The 21,616-nt window shown below is 43.3% G+C and overlaps 1 long non-coding RNA gene across 1 annotated transcript in view; it reads left to right on the top strand.

The window, feature by feature from the left end:
* Positions 1-21,616, top strand: part of LOC143936143 (uncharacterized) — a 198,570-nt gene that overhangs the window by 135,143 nt on the left and 41,811 nt on the right. Inside the window, exon 2 of the long non-coding RNA XR_013263621.1 lies at positions 5,280-5,477. This is a non-coding gene — a long non-coding RNA (uncharacterized LOC143936143). The remainder of the gene's footprint in view (positions 1-5,279; positions 5,478-21,616) is intronic.

Raw genomic sequence — 21,616 nt, 5'->3', positions numbered from 1 at the left:
GCGCAGCCCCCCTCAGATGCCCAAACTAGACCACCAGCGAAGCCCCCAGGACCACCAGGGAAGTGGGCAACATGTGGATGGCCAGGTATGTACCCCATGGCATACAAATGAATGCCCAATCTGTGCCAATCAGTGCCCACAAATGGGCACTGACTGGCACCTTCATGAAACAAATTAAATCAGCAATGCCACCCATCAGTGTCCAGCAGTGGCACCATCAGTGCCCACCTATCAGTGCCCATCCGTGCCACCTATCAGTGCCACCCATATGTACCCATCAGTGCCACCCACAAGTAACCATTAGTGCTGCCTATGAATGCCCACCAGTGCCGCCTATGAGTGCCCATCAGTGTCACCTATGAGTGCCCATCAGTGCCGCATACCAGTGCCACCTATCAGTGCCCATCATCAGTGCCCATCAGTACCACCTCATCGGTGCCATCTTATCAGTGCCCGTCAGTGCAGCCATATCAGTGCCCATCATTGAAGAAGAAAACATACTTATTTACAAAAAAATTTAACACAAAAAATAAAAATTGCAGAGGTGATCAAATGCCACCAAAAGAAAGCTCTATTTGTGGGAACAAAATGATAAAAAATTTGTTCGAGTACAGTATTGTCATTTATAGTGCGACAGCGCTGAAAATTGGCTTGGGCAGGAAGGTGTCTAAGGCTGGATTCACACCTACGGCATTTTTAGTGCTTTTTGCATTTTGCAGATTTGCATTACAGAACGTGTTCCATAGGAAACCATGTTAAATGGACTGTAGTGCAAATCTGTAAAATGCAAAAAGCACAAAAAAGGCATAGGTGTGAATTCAGCCTCAGTGCCTAGTATTGTGGTGGTTAAAAGACGCGAAATGCACCTGGAATCTGCAAACTGCTACCTGCATAGGTGTGAACCAGGCCTCAATGATTGCTTGCAGAGCATCACTGCATTTTTTTTTTTTTAATTAACTAAACTTGATTGCCATATAAACAAAAACACTTGCCCAGCAAACGTTTACTTCTTCAGTCTGTCAAAGCATTTTTATGTAGTCTAATTGGGTTGCTAAGACCCCTGGTGCAAGCCTACAGCCCTCGCTATTTGTTTTGACCCCCGAAGTATGTAGTAGGAACAGTGACTTGTAAAGATACAATGGCAGTGATCTCTAGCAGTCTCAAGTAACATGCCTCCAGTGTATGACTGCCTTCTGCAGCTTATTTTAAGGCAGTGTTTCTCAACTCCTCTCCTCGGGACCCACTAACAGGCCAGATTTTAAGTATTACCCTGTGGAGATGCAGACTAGAATACTGCAATCACTGAGCAGCTAATGATATCACCTGAGATGTATTTCAGTTATCTTGCAAACCTAGCCTGTTAGTGGGCCCTGAGGACAGGAGTTGAGAACCATTGTTTTAAGGCCTCATGTACACTGCTGCTGCTAAACGAACATTTAGGAGCAGTTGGGCGTTTTTTTCAGCTGCCCCTGAACTCTCCCCTGTTATCTTATCAGTACATGTACCGTATATACTCGAGTATAGGCCGACCCGAATATAAGCCGAGGCCCCCAATTTACCCCCAAAAAAACTGGCAAACTTATTGACTCGTGTATAAGCCGAGGGTGAGACATGCCTGTCCATCCCTGTGTGTGTGTCCGTCCATCCCTGTGTGTCCGTCCATCCCTGTGTGTGTGTGTGTCCATCCATCCATCCATCCCTGTGTGTGTGTGTGTCCATCCATCCATCCATCCCTGTGTGTGTGTGTCTCCATCCATCCATCCATCCCTGTGTGTGTGTGTCTCCATCCATCCATCCCTGTGTGTGTGTGTCTCCATCCATCCATCCATCCATCCCTGTGTGTGTGTGTATCCATCCATCCCTGTGTGTGTGTGTCTCCATCCATCCATCCCTGTGTGTGTGTGTCCATGTGTGTGTGTGTGTGTGTGTGTGTGTGTGTGTGTGTGTGTGTGTGTGTGTGTGTGTCCAGCCTACCTGTGTCCCGAGCCTCCGTCCCGTGCCTTGCCTCCTTGCCTCCGTCCCGTGCCGTGCCTTGCCTCCTTGCCTCTGTCCCGTGCCGTGCCTTGCCTCCTTGCCTCCGTCCCGTGTCGTGCCTTGCCTCCGTCCCGTGCCGTGCCGTGCCTTGCCTTGCCTCCGTCCCGTGCCTTGCCAGGATCGCCGCTCTTGGTCGGCGCCTCGGCGGCCATTCTAAAATTCAAAAGCCGCGCCTCCGCCTTCGCCTGTGATAGGCGGAACACTGAATTTCCCAGCAGCCTGTGTTCCGCCTATCACGGACATCGTCTCATCCTCGTCCGTAGTACGAGGATGAGACGATGTCCGTGATAGGCGGAACACAGGCTGCTGGGAAATTCAGTGTTCCGCCTATCACAGGCGGAGGCGGAGGCGCGGCGTTTGAAGGGTAGAATGTCCGCTGTCTGTCTGCTCGACACGCTGATCGGGCAGGCAGACAGCGATGACTCGAGTATAAGCCGAGGGGGGCACTTTCAGCCTCAAAAAAGAGGCTGAAAATCTCGGCTTATACTCGAGTATATACGGTAAACAGGGTCATTTATGGTCGTTTCTAGGCATTGGAGTTTAGAGGCATTTTTTGGAACGAAAAAAAAGGCGTTCTGAAGCTGAGTTTACGGGCATTTCAAGTGGCAAACGCAGCTAAATGTGTCTAAACATGGTGACTCGCATTTAGCCGCGTTTGTTCACATGCGTTTTAAATTTTTGGCTATTTGAAAAAAACATTTTTTTTAAACACTTACCGTAAGCTCCATGCACACTGGAGCTCATAAACTGCAGTTTATTGGAGTTTGGGCGTTTTTTTTAAAAGCCCATAAACTCCACTCTATGTTAGCCTATGTGTCCATGCACACATGGACGTTTTTCAGCTTTAATGAGCAGTGGAGTTTATGGGCTTTTTTCTGAACGCCAGAAATTCGCGTTCAAAGTGCCGTTTTTCACTGCCAAAAAACGACAAACGCTGATAAACGCTCATAAACGCGCATTAATTAGTGTTCAGCATTCTATTTTTTCAATGCATTGTGGGAGTTTGGAATGTACTGTGAGATTTTTGGAGTGTCCTCTGTATTTTTATTGAAAACGCCCATAAACGCTAACGCTAATAAACGCTCATAAACGCTAGTACAAAATGCTGTTAAAAGCAAGTTTTTCAACCAGCGTTTTCTGCCAGCAATCTGGCGTCCAGAAAAAGCTTTTTTGAGCTTTAGTATGCATGGAGCCTTATAAACGCAAACACAGCAAAACGCCGCTATCTGTCAAGTTAAATCGTTCACGAGAGGTTGTAAAAAACGTCCCGTGCACATTAAGCCTCAATCTCCAACCATTGCTGTAGCACGTCCACAGTCTTTCCATCTTTTGTTGTATGTCTGCAGTCTCTGATAATCTCCTGTTGTATAACTGCAGTCTCTAATCATCTCCAGTAGTATGTCTGCAGTCTCTGACCATCTCCTGTACTAGGTCTGCAGTCTATGACCATCTCCTCTACTAGGTCTGCAGTCTCTGACCATCTCCTCTACTAGGTCTGCAGTCTCTGATCATCTCCTGTTGTATAACTGCAGTCTCTAATCATCTCCAGCAGTATGTCTGCAGTCTCTGACCATCTCCTGTACTAGGTCTGCAGTCTCTGACCATCTCCTGTACTAGGTCTTCAGTCTCTGACCATCTCCTGTACTAGGTCTGCAGTCTCTGACCATCTCCTCTACTAGGTCTGCAGTCTCTGACCATCTCCTCTACTAGGTCTGCCGTCTCTGACCATCTCCTCTACTAGGTCTGCAGTCTCTGACCATCTCTTGTACTAGGTCTGCAGTCTCTGACCATCTCTTGTACTAGGTCTGCAGTCTCTGATCATCTCCTGTAGTATGTCTGCAGTCTCTGACCATCTCCTGTACTATGTCTGCAGTCTCTGACCATCTCCTGTAGTATGTCTGCAGTCTCTGACCATCTCCTGTACTATGTCTGCAGTCTCTGACCATCTCCTGTACTATGTCTGCAGTCTCTGACCATCTCCTGTACTATGTCTGCAGTCTCTGACCATCTCCTGTAGTACATCCACAATCTCTGACCATCAGTTGTCACGTGTCTGCAGTCTCTGACCACATTCTATAGCGTACCCAGTTGCAGGTATTTAATGTGCGGTTCCCTTGGTGATATCATGTCACATGTGAGGTCATGTCATCTCCTGAACTATGTCTGCATTCTTTGTCCATCTCCTGTAGGATAGTTACATAATTAGTCAGGTTGAAAAAAGACACAAGTCCATCCAGTTACACCATAGCATGCCTGCAGTCTCCAACATTCTTCTATAGCATACCCAGTTACAGGTACTGAATTTGTGGCCCCCTTGGTGATGTCAATGGTTGCAAACGAGGCCCCCCGATACTTTGTAAATGCGCAGCCACTGAGCTGGACAATATGCAAGACATCTTACAAATGTAATGTGATTGAAGCATTGCATGCTAAATAATCAGCTTAAATTTCTAAAAACTTTATCTAAAAGATTTTATAACAATGTACGCGTGATCTGAAGAACAATATCGACTTCTCGTTTTGACAACTGAGAACCTTTCTAAATCAGAACTGAGTTTGGTTCTTGCAAACGGACAATACCAAGGTGCCATTTACTTGTTGTGAGGCCTCAGAGACCCATGAACCCCCACCTGTTATGTGTGACAACAAATCAGTGCTGTGCAGTACTATGCAAGTAATATGAACTGTAAATTATCTTGTGATGAAACTCGTATATCTGAAAAACGAATATAAAAAAAAAATAAAAAAAAATATCTTTCTATATCTATCTATATATCTATCTATATATATATATATATATATATATATATATATATATATATATATATATATATATATATAGAGATAGATAGATAGATAGATATATTATATAATAAATAAATAAATAAAAGAGAAAATGTATAATAAAATAGTCCCACATGTCCATATAATTCTACAAATTTATACAATCGTAATGCTGTCTTTTATTTTCAACTGTATCACTTATAACACCAACATTCATATGCTCTCACCTTATTTTCTGACCCAATAATAGGTCTCATTCACTTGTTATAGGGTCTCCTATGCCACAGTTGTTATGTCTTTCTCCAGCCTTCAGATGCTCCTCAATTCGTCTCTATCCTCCACAATCATTTAATGAAAGTTTGCTAACCGCTCCAAAAAATAAAATAAAAAAGGATATATTCTCTGTATATCATATTTTTTATTTCAAATAATTTACTCAGCTAAAATTTGCACTTTTCTAGGTGTACTGCAGTATACAGGCAAATGAATATGAGAAACTTCTATCAAACTGGCCCAACTGCGCACTTCCGGTTCGCGGCGTGACGTCACCAGCTCCTCCCAATGCGTTGTGTCATCAGATCACGGGAATTCATCAGTGCATAGGATTATATCTATGGTCCTTTTGGGAGAGAAGGCATGGAGTGATACCATAGTAGCAGGTGAGTGTTCTCTCTGTTCTCTTACTGACCCTATCTCCAGCTGGGATCACTGGTGTGACAGAGCACTGCCATGGGGAATTAGGGGGAATGGGAGCCAAGTGCCAAAATCCATGATATATGCTGAATTCCTCGTTCGCACTAGTAGCCGCTGGAATGTGCTGCACAGGAAGCCGTGTTGATGTGTCATAAATGATGCATCGTGGTAACCTTTTTTTTTTTATTAACTTTCCTGCAAAAAAGTTGTTTGAATTTTATTGAAATGTCACAGAGTGGCATTGCATTCATCTTTATTCACTACAGCAGGTTGCCATTCTGTGTACAGTGTTGCTACATAAAAAAATATGGGGGCATGCATATTTTATTTCTTTTCACTGCAATGTAAGCTGGACTCATAAGACTCAGGGCAAAGTGACTTGTCTGTGTGTTTGGGCCCAACATATCATATGGTATGAACTCGCCTTTAATCACTGTGCTGCTGACTCCTCGGCTCTAACAGGTTAATAGTAGCTGAGAGCCAGAAATCATCACACACGCCTCCGCCACGTTTCATAGCAGCAATAACCACAATGAGAAATTCCTGACTAAAAGTGGGAACACAATTCCACCCCCCCCCCCCCCCCCCCAGCTCCAGCCAAGGTGAATATTTAATGAGCTTATGTCTGGAACTGGCCGAAGCTGTGAACAGCTTCACTGACAAGCAGCCACTAAGTGACTCATTGACACGTAATTAGTCACTTCCTCATTTTCAGCCTGATGACTAAATGGCAACTTCACCTGATTAGTCAACTCACGGAGCGGGACAGCTACATTAGAGGTAAGGTGGTTAAACAAGGGGTGCCCAATGCTAATGTTTCTAACAAAGGCTCACCTTGTTCCACCTCCTGTGACAGCGGCCTCATCACCTCCCCTCCAATCCACAAACATAAACCAACCATTCACAGCATTCACCACTTCTGGACAGCTGCTCCTCACCTCACCATTCAGGGCCAGCTTCAAAGAAGACATAAACAAGTGCAATATATTATGATTTTTATTCTGGATTTATATAGCACCAACAGTTTGCACAGCACTTTTTTTTATTACAGGTACTTATATAGCTCCTTCAATTCACACAGCTCTTTATATACCGTATATTACCAAAAGTATTGGGACACCTGCCTTTACAGGCACATATATTTTAATGGCATCCCAGTCTTACTCCATAGGGTTCAATATTGAGTTGGCCCGCCCTTTGCAGCTATAGCAACTTCAACTCTTCTGGAAAGGATGTCCACAAGGTTTAGGAGTGTGTCTATGGGAATGTTTGACCATTCTTCCAGAAGCGTATTTGTGAGGTCGAGGACGAGAAGGCCTGGCTCGCATTCTCCGTACAAATTCATCCCAAAGGTGTTATATTGGGTTGAGGTCAGGACTCTGTGCAGGCCAGTCAAGTTCCTCCACCCCAAACTCGCTCATCCATGTCTTTATGGACTTTGCTTTGTGCACTAGTGCGCGGTCATGTTGGAACAGGAAGGGGCCGTCCGCAAACTGTTCCCACAAAATTGGGAGCATGAAATTGTCCAAAATGTCTTGTTATGCTGATGCCTTATAGTGGAGTTCTGCCTTCTCCTCAAAAAATTTAAAGTCAGCATCTACACATTCTGTAGCTGCTGACTTTTAATATTAGGACACTTACCTGTCTTTATGGACCTTGCTTTGTGCACTGGTCCGAATCATTTGATGGAGGGGGGATTATGGTGTGGGGTTGTTTTTCAGAGGTTGAGTTTGGCCCCTTAGTTCCAGTGAAGGAGAGTTCTACCCAGGTACCTGCTCCCTGCCTAAATGTGGCACCAGAAGGGGGGAGGAGACAGATAAGCGGAAGTTCCACTTTTGGGTAGAACTCCGCTTTAAGAGTCCTAATTAAACGAATCTAACATTTGGGTTAAAACAGAGGTTTTCACTGCATACCTTTTAGGGCGCATTCACACTAGCGACAGCTCTTGCGGCTCCTATGAAAACGGGCGGTGGATTTGTGGGTCACTTTAAAGAGGATGGTTGACCGTCTGCCTCCTGTCACCACCACCTATCCTTCTCATTACCTGTTTTTAACCCTGAGAAGCCTGCAACTACTGCACCACAACCAAGTGCATTGCAGGGTGGTTGTGGAGCAAGCCCGTTCACTTGAATTAGTGGCATTCAGCTGCAGAATATGATGCGGCATCATTTTTGCAGCAGCCGTGAAGCAAAGCGCTGTGCATGTGTACAACCAATTTCAGCCACTGTGCTAGGTTAAAAGCGAATGTAAACCTATTTTTTTCTTAAATAACAAATGTGTTATACTTACCTGCATTGTGTAATGGTTTTGCACAGAGAAGTCTTGATCCTCCTCGGGTCTCGGTGCTCCTGACTTTTCCTCTTCTTCTTGTGCTACCATGGGAAGCCACCACTTCCCATTGTGCCGTACCTGCGGGCTCAATGCCGATCTGCGCTATTTCCATCCGTTGGCAGGGGGCGGGTGCAGGGAGCCTTCCCAGCTGGCAGAACACAGTGAATGCTGCTAGCGACTATAGCTGCCAGCAGTAATCGAATGTAAAAAATCTGACAGGCTGCATATAGACTCTTTGCAAAATCCCGTAAGAAGGAGTATAAATAGTGATGGTGCCAAAAGCTTTATGGAAGAAGACCACCTGCCCACATCCCTGTTAGACTACACAATGGGACAATTTTCCTCTTTTGGGACTTTAAAAGGCAGGAGTCTTCAACTTATATAAAAATTATAATTGTATTGAAAAAGGTTAAAACATGAGAATGATAAAACATATGGATGCACGTATGATCAATAGGTAACAAACAGAAAAAAACACATGTGTATATGTAAAGACAATGATACTGATAACACCACACTGATGGGTCCAAACAGTGAAAACCAACGGGTCAGACGCGTTTCGAGGTTACGAGAAGTGATACCTCTTCTTCAGGGGCTGATAGTGGGGTGTATAATTGTCGTGTGATTCCTGTGTCACCATCAAATGGCATCCAACGTCAAAAAATGGGGATACAATATTTGGCGCCAGAGATCAGATCCTTTGGCCAATGCTTACAACCAGGAAATGCACAGATTCAGCATCCAGGCTGAAGACAAAGGGCGTCTCCTTGCCACAAATATCGCCCCTGGTTCAGATTGCCTAATAATATCCTGTTATCTGAAGGTACATATAGCGAGGACTTAATTTTGTAGGTAAGCATGCGCCAAATGACTGCATAATTGGTGGTGATATAGAAGACCCACAAGGGTCATATATGTGGACGTCTGTGTAAGGAGTGAGCAGCTACATGCTCGGTTTGATGCTGCTACAGGCATCAGACCGATAGTGTGGCTGCTCACTCCTTACACAGACATCCACATATATGACCCTTGTGGGTCTTCTATATCACCACCAATTATGCAGTCATTTGGCACATGCTTACCTACAAAATTAAGTCCTTGCTATATGTACCTTCAGATAACAGGATATTATTAGACAATCTGAACCAGGGGCGATATTTGTGGCAAGGAGACGCCCTTTGTCTTCAGTCTGGATGCTGGATCTGTGCATTTCCTGGTTGTAAGCATTGGCCCAAGGATCTGATCTCTGGCGCCAAATATTGTATCCCCATTTTTTGACGTTGGAGGCCATTTGATGGTGACGCAGGAATCACACGACAATCATACTATCAGCCCCTGAAGAAGAGGTATCACTTCTCATAACCTCGAAACGTGTCGGGCCTGTTGGTCTTAGTTCACTGCTTGGACCAATCAGTGTGGTGTTATCAGTATCATTGTCTTTACATATACACATGTGTTTTTTTTCTGTTTGTTACCTATTGATCATACGTGCATCCATATGTTTTATCATTCTCATGTTTTAACCTTTTTTCAATAAAATTATCATTTTGATATAATTTGAAGACTTCTTGCCTTTTAAAGTCCCACAAGAGGAAAATTGTCCCATTGCATAAGAAGGAGTATTACAGCTTCAGCCTGAGCTCCAACTAGGCCATGCCTCCATAGCGTTTTGTGAAACACTTTGGAGACGTGGCCTGGATGGAGCCCAGGCTGAGGCTGTCATACACCTTCTTATGAGTTTAACAAGACTCCTGGCCACTCATTTAAAATTAGAAGAAAAGAGGTTTAACCGTAAACTACGTAGAGGGTTCTTTACTGTACGAGCTGCAAGGATGTGGAATTCCCTTCCACAGGTGGTGGTCTCAGCGGAGGGCATCGATAGTTTCAATAAACTATTAGATAAGCACCTGAACGACCGCAACATACAGGGATATACAATGTAATACTGACATACAATCACACACATAGGTTGAACTTTATGGACTTGTGTCTTTTTTCGACCTCACCTACATTGTAACTACGGTATGTAACCTTCCTATGGGGTTTTGCAGAGATGTAGGACTTCCAGGATATTCCTTTTCATTAGATGTCTAGAGCTGGGACAAGCGCTGTCCTTGTCTGCGCTCCAAGCTGTTGCTACATAAGAGGACCCAGTGGAGCTTTGAGTGGCACCTGTCAATTTAGTTTAGGTTATAGGTGGATGGAATCTCAAATTTCGATCCATTTATGGCCGGCTTTAGTTTTGTCAACCTGCTTGGTCTCAGCTACTGTGGACAATATCTCTCTCTCTCTCTCTCTTTTTTTTTTTAATCACAATCGCATTTTCGGTTAATGTACGTACAAAAAGTTTGTAAAACTGTAATGAACGTTCGTTTTTATTTACATATCGCAAATGTGTTTCCCAAATCCTTCCACCTAAATTTCTTGTTATCTAACTCTTGTGAGACATAATTCAGACAAGATTTCAGAAAGACATCGATCAACATGTAGAGATCCGAAAAATCCTCCGCGGGATTCCGACCATTCCATAAATCTGGTTCTGTTTTTGCTTTAATTTGATCTTGGATTTTACAGACATACGAGTTTGATAAATAGGCACCGTCGCCTCCCGTGGTCTTCTGGGAAGTGGAGAGAGTTTAGAACGGTAATTTACCCCCTTGCATGAATAAAAATGGCTTCCCGGGGTTTTTTTTTTTATCAGCTGCCCGCTCCCGGTGTTACCAAACGGATCTGAGGGAGGGAATTCCACATGCTACAAAGTTTTCTCTGCCTGATAGATACAACTTTTCGTACCTTCTGCCCCACCTCACATGGATTTCGTTATTGCATTGTTAGAAAGATGTGAAGTCGCTCGCTTTGTTGATCAAATATGACTTTATTCCAGATTTTTGGAATAGAAAATGTTTCATAAATTCGACGTTGGACACAGCTGCGTTACAGCTGGGATGTCTGCGGTTTTGTTATCTGTAGAAGTCTGAGGTTTTTATGGTTTGCATTTAACACAATGACAGAATATTAGGTTGCAGTGTTGTCCAAAGCTTCTGAATTAAGCATCTTGGAGATGTGCCCCCACTGCATGAGTAAGTGTATTAATTTGTAGGATCTAAATTTTTGTCTCGGGTCTATAGTAAGACACTTTTGTACTCATTCAGTAGAAAGGTAAGTAACCAACCAGTTGAAGGTCAGTTCTCATTACTAGTTTGGGTTACTCTTTTTTTAATTTGCTGTTTGTATAATTAAAAAAATTTAAATTGTGCAAATGCGCTAAAACACACAAAAGGAAAAAAGAAAACACAAAAAGAAGTTGTCCTTCACAGTGTCAAAAAACAAAAATATACTAATACAATATATACAGTATCTCACAAAAGTGAGTACACCCCTCACATTTTTGTAAATATTTTAATATATCTTTTCATGTGACAACACTGAAAAAAATACACTTTGCTACAATGTAAAGTTGTGAGTGTACAGCTTGTATAACAGTGTAAATTTGCTGTCTCCTCAAAATAACTCAACACACAGCCATTAATGTCTAAACCGCTGGCAACAAAAGTGAGTACACGCCTAAGTGAAAATGTCCAAATTGGGCCAAATTAGCCATTTTCCCTCCCCAGTGTCATGTGACTCGTTAGTGTTACAAGGTCTCAGGTGTGAGTGGGGAGCAGGTGTGTTAAATTTGGTGTTATCGCTCTCGCTCTCTCATACTGGTCACTGGAAGTTCAACATGTCACCTCATGGCAAAGAACTCTGTGGAAGACCATTGCACAGTGCAGGTATGTATTGTCATTTAATTTAATTAAAATTTAATTAAAAACAACTTCACAATCACTTTATTGAAAGCGGAAGATTTTAAAAAATATATATATATATATTGAAAATGGCCATAGCATCTTAAGGCTTATTGGAGATTGGGTTTACATTTCTTAACCACTTGAGGACCGCCGTATTGCCATTGTACGTCAGCACAATGGCACAGGCAGGCATAATCACGTACATCTACGTGATTGCCTTCCAGCGGGTGGGGGGTCCCATCGGACCCCCTCCCGCTGGTTACGGCGGTCCGATTCGGTCCAGGAGCGCTCCGTGATGAGGGGATGGCCGTTCGTTTTCGGCCACCCCCTCTGGATCGCTCCTGGCCAATGAGAAGCTTCCTCCCCTGTGTATTGTTTACACAGGAAGGAGGAAGTGATGTCATTCTCCTCGGGGCGGTCTTTTTGACCGGACTACGAGGAGAAGAGTAAAAGTAAGTCTGCACGAACACTACACTGACATGTAGGTACACACAGGCACACAAACCCCCCCCGATCCCCCCCCCGATCGCCCCCCGATCCCCCCCCCGCCCCCCCTCCCCCCCCAGTCACAGTGTCACTGATTGCATTGATCATTTCTTTACTGATCAATGCATTCAGTGTCAGTTGTGACAGTAAAAACTGTCAGGACAGTTAGTGTTAGGTCCAGGGTAGCCCCCTATCACCCCCCAATAAAGATTTAACCCCCTGATTGCCCCTAGAGTTAACCCTTTCACCCCCTTTTGCCAGTGTCACTAAGCGATCATTTTTCTGATCGCTGCATGTGTCGCTAGTGTCGCTAGGTAGCTAGTTATTTTTTTAGGTTCACCGCCAGGTTTTTATATCGCTAGGTACCCCGATATACTACCCAATAATGTTTTTAACCCCCTGATTGCCGCTAGTTAACCCTTTCACCCCCTTTTGCCAGTGTCACTAAGCGATCGTTTTTCTGATCGCTGCATTAGTGTCGCTACAGTCGCTAGGTAGCTAGTTATTTTTTTAGGTTCACCGCCAGGTTTTTATAGCGCTAGGTACCCCGATATACTACCCAATAATGTTTTTAACCCCCTGATTGCCGCTAGTTAACCCTTTCACCCCCTTTTGCCAGTGTCACTAAGCGATCATTTTTCTGATCGCTGCATGTGTCGCTAGGTAGCTAGTTATTTTTTTAGGTTCACCGCCAGGTTTTTATATCGCTAGGTACCCCGATATACTACCCAATAATGTTTTTAACCCCCTGATTGCCGCTAGTTAACCCTTTCACCCCCTTTTGCCAGTGTCACTAAGCGATCGTTTTTCTGATCGCTGCATTAGTGTCGCTACAGTCGCTAGGTAGCTAGTTATTTTTTTAGGTTCACCGCCAGGTTTTTATAGCGCTAGGTACCCCGATATACTACCCAATAATGGTTTTAACCCCCTGATTTCCGCTAGTTAACCCTTTCACCCCCTTTTGCCAGTGTCACTAAGCGATAATTTTTCTGAACGCTGCATCAGTGTCGCTAGTGTCGCTAGGTAGCTAGTTAACTAGGCTCCCAAAAAGTCCCCCACATGTGGTATCCCCGTACTCGGGAGAAGCAGCAGAATTTATTTTGGGGTGTAATTTGACTTCTGCCCATAGCATGTGTGAGCAATATATCATTTAGTGACAACTTTGTGCAAAAAAAAAAAGTTTGTAATATTCCCGCAACTTTTGGCAAAATATAAAATATTCCATGGACTCAACATGCCTCTCAGTAAATAGCTTGGGGTGTCTACTTTCCAAAATGGGGTCATTTGGGGGGGTTTTGTGCTATTTTGGCATTTTATGGCCTTCGAAACTGTGATAGGTAGTGAGGAGTTAAATCAAAAATTTGCACCCTTAGAAATCCTGAAGGTGGTGATTGGTTTTCGGGATGCCGTGCGCGACTAGACTCCCAAAAAGTCCCACACATGTGGTATCCCCGTACTCGGGAGAAGCAGCAGAATGTATTTTGGGGTGTCATTTCACATATAACCATGGCATGTGTGAGCAATATATCATTTAGTGACAACTTTTTGTAAAAAAAATTTTTTTTTTTTTTTTTTGTCATTATTCAATCCCTTAGGACAAAAAAAATAAATATTCAATGGGCTCAACATACCCATCAGCAATTTCCTTGGGGTGTCTACTTTCCAAAATGGGGTCATTTGGGGGGGATTTGTACTGCCCTGCCATATTAGCACCTCAAGAAATGAGATCGGCAGTCATAAATTAAAAGCTGTGTAAATTCCAGAAAATGTACTCTAGTTTGTAGACGCTATAACTTTTGCGCAAACCAAAAAATATACGCTTATTGACATTTTTTTTACTAAAGACATGTGGCTGAATAAATTTTGCCCTCAATGTATGACTAAAATTTAGTTTATTCGATTTTTCTTATAACAAAAAGAAGAAAATATCTTTTTATTTCAAAATTTTCGCTCTTTTTCCATTTATATCGCAAAAAAAAAAAAATCGCAGAGGCAATCAAATACCATCAAAAGAAAGCTCTATTTGTGGGAAGAAAAGGACGCAAATTTCGTTTGGGTGCAATATTGCATGACCGCGCAATTACCAGTTAAAGCAGCGCAGTGCGAAATTGCAAAAAGACCTCTGGTCCTTAAGGTGTTTATTGGTCCGGAGCTGAAGTGGTTAACAATCAAATGTATGGCACTTTTAATTAACCAATTATACATAAGTATACATACACAGTCCTGTGAAAAAGTATTTGCCCTCTTCCTGATTTTATTATTTGTTTGCATATTTCTCACACTTAAAGGATTCAGATCATCAAACAAATTGTAATATTACACAAAGATAACCCAAGTAAATCCAAGATGCAGTTTTTAAATGATTATTTCACTTATTAAGGGAAAAAATCTGTTCAAACCTGCCTGGCCCTATGTGAAAAAGTAATTGCCCCTTCCTATGCTGAATCGTTATTGAACTGTAATCAACCGCAATTTTTTGGAAAGCAGAGTTAAATTTCACTTGCCACACCCAGGCCTGACTACTGCCAGACCTGTTGAATCAAGAAATCGAATAACTAGAAGCTGTCTGACAAAGTGAGACATGCTAACAGATCACAAAAAGCCACACATCATGCCACAATCTAAAAAAGATCAAGAACAGATTAGAAACAACGTAAGGTAAATGTATCGGTCTAGGAACGGTTTCAAGGCCCTTTCTAAGGCTTTGAAACTCCAGTGAACCATGGGGAGAGCCATTATCCACAAACTGAGATAATGTGGAAAAGTGGTGAACCTTCCCAGGAGTGGCCGGCCTACAAAAATTACTCCAAAAGCACGACGACGACTCATCCAGGAGGTCATAAAAGAACCCAGAACAACATCTAAAGAACTGCAGGCCTCACTTGCCTCAGGTAAGATCAGTGTTCATGATTCAACAATAAGAAAGAGACTGGGCAAAAACGGCATCCATCGGAGAGTTCCAAGGCCAATGCCACTTCTGACCAAAAAGAATACAAAGACTCATCTCACATTTACCAAAAAACATCATGATTATCCCCAAGACTTTTAGGCAAATATTCTGTGGACTGATGAGACACAAATGTAACTTTTTGGAAGGTGTGCGTCCCGTTACATCTGCCATAAAACTAATACAGCATTTCATAACAAGAACATCATACCAACAGTCAGACATGGTGGTGGTAGCGTGATGATCTGGGACTGCGTTGCAGCTTCAGGACCTGGGCGACTTACCATAATTGATGGAACCATGAATTCTGTTCTCTACCAGAAAATCCTAAAGGAGAATGTCTGGCCATCAGTTCATGACCTCAAGCTCAAGTGCACTTGGTTTATGCAGCAGGACAATGATCTGAAACACAACAGAAAGTCCACCTCCAAATAGTTCAAACAAAGAAAAATGTAGGTTTTGGAGTGGCCTAGTCAAAGCCCGGACTCAAATCCAGGCCGTTCATTCTGGAAAACCCTCCAATGTATCTGAATTGAAACAATTCTGTAGAAAAGAGTGGGCCAAAATTGCTCCACGGCAATGTGAAAGACTCATTGCCAGTTATTGCAACCGCTTGATTGCAGTTGTTGCCGCCAAGGGTGGCACGACCAGTTATTAGGTTTAGGGGGCCAATTACCTTTTCACACAAAGCCAGGCAGGTTTGGACAGCCTTTTTGCCTTAATAAATGAAACCATCATTTAAAAACTGCATTTTGGTTATCTTTGTGCAATAATAAAGTTTGTTTGATGATCTGAGTGATTTAAGTGTGACAAATATGCAAAAAAAAAAAAAAAAAAATCTGAAAGGGAGCAAATACTTTTTCACACAACTGTACATAAGTAAAGTCAGCCTTACATTTCAAAAATGCTTTTACTAAAAGACGTGAGTTTAAGCATTCTCTTAAATTTTCTGTATACAGTATGCCTGCTCTATAGCATGACAGTAGGGCACCTGACACCCTCATAGATGTGTGGTGAAGGAGACATTGCTGGGCAGTCACATGACCCTTCCCATCACATAAGGTATGCAGCTGGGGTGAAGTCTCACCTCTTTTTCCTTTGTTGCTGTAGAAATGTGAAGGGTACATCAGCGATCGTGATTATATTTCATCTGGTGTCATGTGATGTGAGGCTCCACGACCTCTTAATGAGAATCAGAGGATAGCTGTCATGTTCTATCTCCCTGTTGGGCCCGGTGTATGAAGAGGAATGTGCAGTGTGTGTGGACAGACTGACTGAAGAAGAATTAAATTTATAATGTATTGTCCTGAGCAAAATAATAAATGTGGGAATGAAAGATAGTGGGAGATGATTTAAAAGTTTAATGAGGAGCAGCTGCTGACAGCGTGCGCCGTTGTATCCCCAGGATTCACCGCCATACCGGGCAATACTTGCCTCAACTTAAATTGGGAAACTTTCAAGTATCTTGGAGGTATACATTGACCGGTGCCCGCCATGAAAGCAATAGCATCAAGGGACCAAGTTACAGATCAATTTCAAAGTTCTATTACTAAAGCTGCCCATGCACATTCCAATTTAACAGAGCAATTGTAATTTTGTATGCATTTTTTGTCAACATCAAAAAAACAAACAAAAAAAAAACACAAGGTGATGAGATCAAAATTGCCCAAGTGAACAGGAAGGAAAAAAAAAATCAAATCCCTCAACAAAATTGCTATAAGTTTTCCTTTTTTAATTTCTAGGATGGAAAAGGACCTGGGGGTCCTAGTAGATGATAGGCTCAGCAATGGCATGCAATGCCAAGCTGCTGCAAGCAAAGTCAATAGAATATTGGCATGCATTAAAAAGGGATCAACTCCAGAGATAAAACGATAATTCTCCCGCTCTACAAGACTCTGGTCTGGCCGCACTTGGAGTATAGTGTCCAGTTCTGGGCTCAAGTCCTCAGGAAGGATGTGCTGGAACTGGAAAGAGTCCAGAAAAGGGCAACAAAGTTAATAAAGGGACTGGATGACCTTTGTTATGAGGGAAGATTACAAGCACTGAACTTATTCTCTCTGGAGAAGAGACGCTTGAGAGGGGATATGATTTCAATGTACAAATACCGTATTGGTGACCCCACAATAGGGATAAAATGTTTCCACGAAAGGGATTTTAACCTCTTGTTCTCCGCGAATTCTCCTTGTTCTCCGAATGACGGCTACAGTGCGGACCTGCTTTGCCGGGACTACGCCTATTGACGTCGTCCCGTGCACGAGCGGCCTGCACGCCCCGTGATCGGCGAGTCTATGAGACTCGCCTGATCACGGATCCGAGCAAGGGGTCGGTCCTGACCCCTTACCACGTGATCAGCTGTCAGCCAATGACAGCTGATCATGTGATACAACGGAGACGTAATCGGCTATTTTTCCTCCTCGCGCTGACAGCGCGAGGAGAGAAAAAAAAAGCTGATCACCGGCGGCCGTGATCGGAACATCAGTCCCGATCACGGCCAGCGTATCAGTGCCCACCTGCCTCCTGCCAGTAACCCCCAGATGATTAAAAAAAGTGCCACACAGCAGTGCCACCCATCAGTGCCCATAGTGCCACCCAGCAGTGCCATACATCAGTGCCCACAGTGCCATACATCACTGCCCACAGTGCCACCTATCAGTGCCCACAATCTGCCTCAAAAACATTGCTGCACCTCAGTGCCACATATCCGTGCCCATCAGTGTCATCTACCAGTGCCCATCAGTGCCCAGCAGTGCCACCTATCAGAGCCACCTATCAGTGCCACCTATCAGTGCCCATCAGTCCCATCTATCAGTGGTACCCATCAGTGCCCCTTAGTGCCACCCATCCGTGCCACCTATCAGTGCCCATCTTTGCCCATCATTGCCGCCTTATCTGTGCCCATCAGTACTGTCTTATCTGTGCCTTTTAGTGTCGCCTTAACTGTGCCTATCAGTGCCCACCAGTGCCGCCTATCAGTGCCCACCAGTGCCGCCTCATCAGCACATTTCATTGAAGGAGAAAAATTACCTATTTGCAAAATTTTATAACAAACTATTAAACCAGATTTTTTAATTTTTTTTATTTTGCATCTTTTTTTGTTTGTTTAGCAAAAAATAAAACTCCCAGCTGTAATTAAATACCGCCAAAAGAAAGCTCTATTTGTGGGGAAAAAATGATAAAAATTTCATTTGGGTACAGTGTTGTATGACCGCGCAATTGTCATTCAAAGTGCATCAGCCCTGAAAGCTGAAAATTGGTCTGGGCAGGAGGGGGGTTTAAGTGCCCAGTAAGCAAGTGGTTAAAAAGACATGAGGCCATTCACTAAAACTATAAGATACGCGGTTTAACCTTGAACTGCGTAGAGGGTTCTTTACTGTAAGAGCGGTAAGGATGTGGAATTCTCTTCTACAAGCAGTGGTTTCAGTAGGGAGCATAGATAATTAAAAAAAAAAAACTATTAGATAGGCACCAGGTCAGACTTGATGGACTTGTGTCCTTTTTTCAACCTTACTGACTATGTAACTATATTTCCATTTTAATTCAGTATTTCCAGGAACTGTATTGAAGCTTTCAATTTATTGTCCAATTTCCACTTCCCAACAAACAGAATTATGGTGGTCGTCAAAACTTGTAGGTGGTAAATTGCTTACTTTTTGGTGAAGTGGCTTATGCTGGGTCTGCTAAATATACCATTGAAAGTGTTTAGTTATATCTGTTCGATAACTGCAAAATATACCTGTTGGTTTAGACAGAAATCCCGTGAGCTGAGAACTTCCTGTGCTCAGGGAGGAGTTATAGAGATAAGGAGGAGATGAAGCATAATTTATCGAGATGAGGAGAAAGGAGATGAAGGATGATGATGGAGATGAGGAGGGGTTATGGAGGTTATAGTGATGAGAAGCAGGGCCGTCTTTAATTTTGATTGGGCCCTGGGCAAACATTTTCTTAGGGCCCCCCCCCCTCCATTCTGAGACATACAAAAAATAGCAGGTAGACTCAAAATCAGTTTACTGCAGCAGATCATGTAGTGATTGCAATTGTTTGCCAGAGGTTACAGCCTATCCTTACTGCTCGCTGGCTGGTTGCTAGAGGTTACAACACATAATTTCTGCTTGCCGGTTGGTTGCTAGAGGTTAATGCACATCATTACCACTTACTGATTGGCTGCTAGAGATTAAAGCAGATCACTACGGTTCGCTGATTGGTTGCTACAGGTTAATGCACATCATTACCTCTCACTGAGCAGTGGAGCAATCCTAAATAATTGAGCAAGTAAAGGGGCACATTAATACACATACTACAGGAGAGTGTCAGAGAGTGCAGACATACTGCAGGAGACAATCAGAGACTGGGGACATACTGCAGGAGACAATCAAAGACTGCGGACATACTGCAGGAGACAATCAGAGACTGCGGACATACTGCAGGAGACAATCAGAGACTGGGGGCATATTGCAGGAGACAATCAGAGACTGCGGACATACTGCAGGAGACAATCAGAGACTGCGGACATACTGCAGGAGACAATCAGAGATTGCAGACATACTGCAGGAGTCAATCAGAGACTGGGGACATACTGCAGGAGACAATCAGAGACTGCGGACATACTGCAGGAGACAATCAGAGACTGCGGACATACTGCAGGAGACAATCGGAGACTGCGGACATACTGCAGGAGACAATCAGAGACTGCGGACATACTGCAGGAGACAATCAGAGACTGCGGACATACTGCAGGAGACAATCAGAGACTGCGGACATACTGCAGGTGATGGTCCGAGAACTTTCAGCAACGCACAGCTTGACAGTTGAATAACACAGCTCAGGGTTTAAGCAGTCAGGCATTTTATGGGTGAGAGGACATACCTGGGCAGCCAAACTCACTACATACATTTAGAGGTGTGTGGGCGGGGCTTCCATTCTCTGATCTCACTATAACAGTCGGGAGCTCCACTGATGCTTTGTAGGGGGGGCCCGTTATCCGTGAATTTGGGCCCCGATGAAGGTTTTGCAGAGTGCACAGAGGACACGGGAGGTTGTATTCCCGCGCTAACCAGCTGAGAGGGGGCGGGGCCGGGAGCTCCACTGACGCTCTGACTTCGACCATGTGCAGCCTGTATGCTCGGAACAGAGCGGCTGTAGTGAGAGCCAGTGATCGGAGTGGGAGTGTCAGTGGAGCTCCCGGCCCCGCCGCCTCTATACTGGCTGGAGAATAGAGGCCGGCAAAGCGAACGCCCAAATGTCACGTGATTTGCGTCAAGCACGTCAAGACCACCTGGTAAGCGCGCATTTTTTACCATTTATCAGCACGGTGTTGGTGAAGGAAATTCTCTCTCTTGCACCCGCATAGGATTTCTTGTGAAGAAACACTTATGATCATTGGACTGTTATGCCTACGATTACATCTTGATGAAGAACTGTTTCCTATATATAATTTTTGAACACTTTATTCATAATATTTTTGATTGTTCACAAAAATTCTGTGCACTTTATCACTGTATGCTCATGACTATGTTTTTATGAGGAACTGTTGCTTATATATAATTTTTGAGCACTTTATATATATAATTTCTGTATACTTGATTATTGTATGAAGTATAGAGTATATTTTTTTAATATTCACTGAGTTGGGTTTTTGCATTATAATTTTTGATTAGTGTACACATATTATTCTGTTATAGGTTTTAGATATATTTTTTTAGATTTTTGTAATTGCGAGCGCGGTTGAAATTCCTGACTTATATGCTTTATAGATGTGTATCACATCGTATCAATCGCAGCTTTTAGATATTTAGACAGATTTTTGAGAGATTTCTTTAGCGCAGTATTTTTTTCCCAAATTTCTGAGGAATATCCCCTTGCTCAGTACAACTTCCCTTGCAAAGTGAACAGCCTTTGACTTTAGCAAATCAACCTCTTTACTTTTGACACATCGACCGTTATTTTTCTGTACTAGTAGCGTGTTTAATGGGATAAAACATGGGAAAATGTGCATGTGTTCCAGAAATATAATTTTTTTGCTATTTTTCCGTTGACATGCACTTTGAGAACTCAGATACATATAATTATACTAGAAATATAGCGTGCTCCTACCATAATTATACACCTATACAGAAGGTGTGGTCAACGTTCCAGTCATTCTGAAGGATATTTTGCATCACGGGGTGGGTGACCGGCTATCTAGGAGGTTGTTTTAGATGTTCCTCTCGGTCTTTGGAGGGGGGAGAAGGTGGTAGTCATTTGATGTGATGAAATAGCAACCTGCTCAAACACTTAGCTATCTCTAGTGAAAGCATGAACACTGGCCCAGTTTTCTAGATCAGATTAGATGAGGTCACACAAGGGCTATCCTGTGATATTCTACATTCAATTGGAGATTCCTAAAATAGATGCATATGCAGGAAGCTGTGAAGTGACTCATCTGGCTGTGAATCTGAGAATATTGGTGTAGGGCTGTTGTCACTCATGGAGACATGAGACGCTTCTCTTACAAGTCCGCTCCTTTATTCTGTGACATTCTTAGCATGTCACATCAGACACGTTGTGCCTTTTA

This window comes from Lithobates pipiens, unplaced genomic scaffold (genome assembly GCF_037356315.1).
Source record: "Lithobates pipiens isolate NorthernLeopardFrog02 unplaced genomic scaffold, aLitPip1_a1.2 Scaffold_28, whole genome shotgun sequence".
NCBI classification, from domain to species: domain Eukaryota; kingdom Metazoa; phylum Chordata; class Amphibia; order Anura; family Ranidae; genus Lithobates; species Lithobates pipiens.
This window is presented reverse-complemented; position numbering and strand designations above follow the sequence as displayed.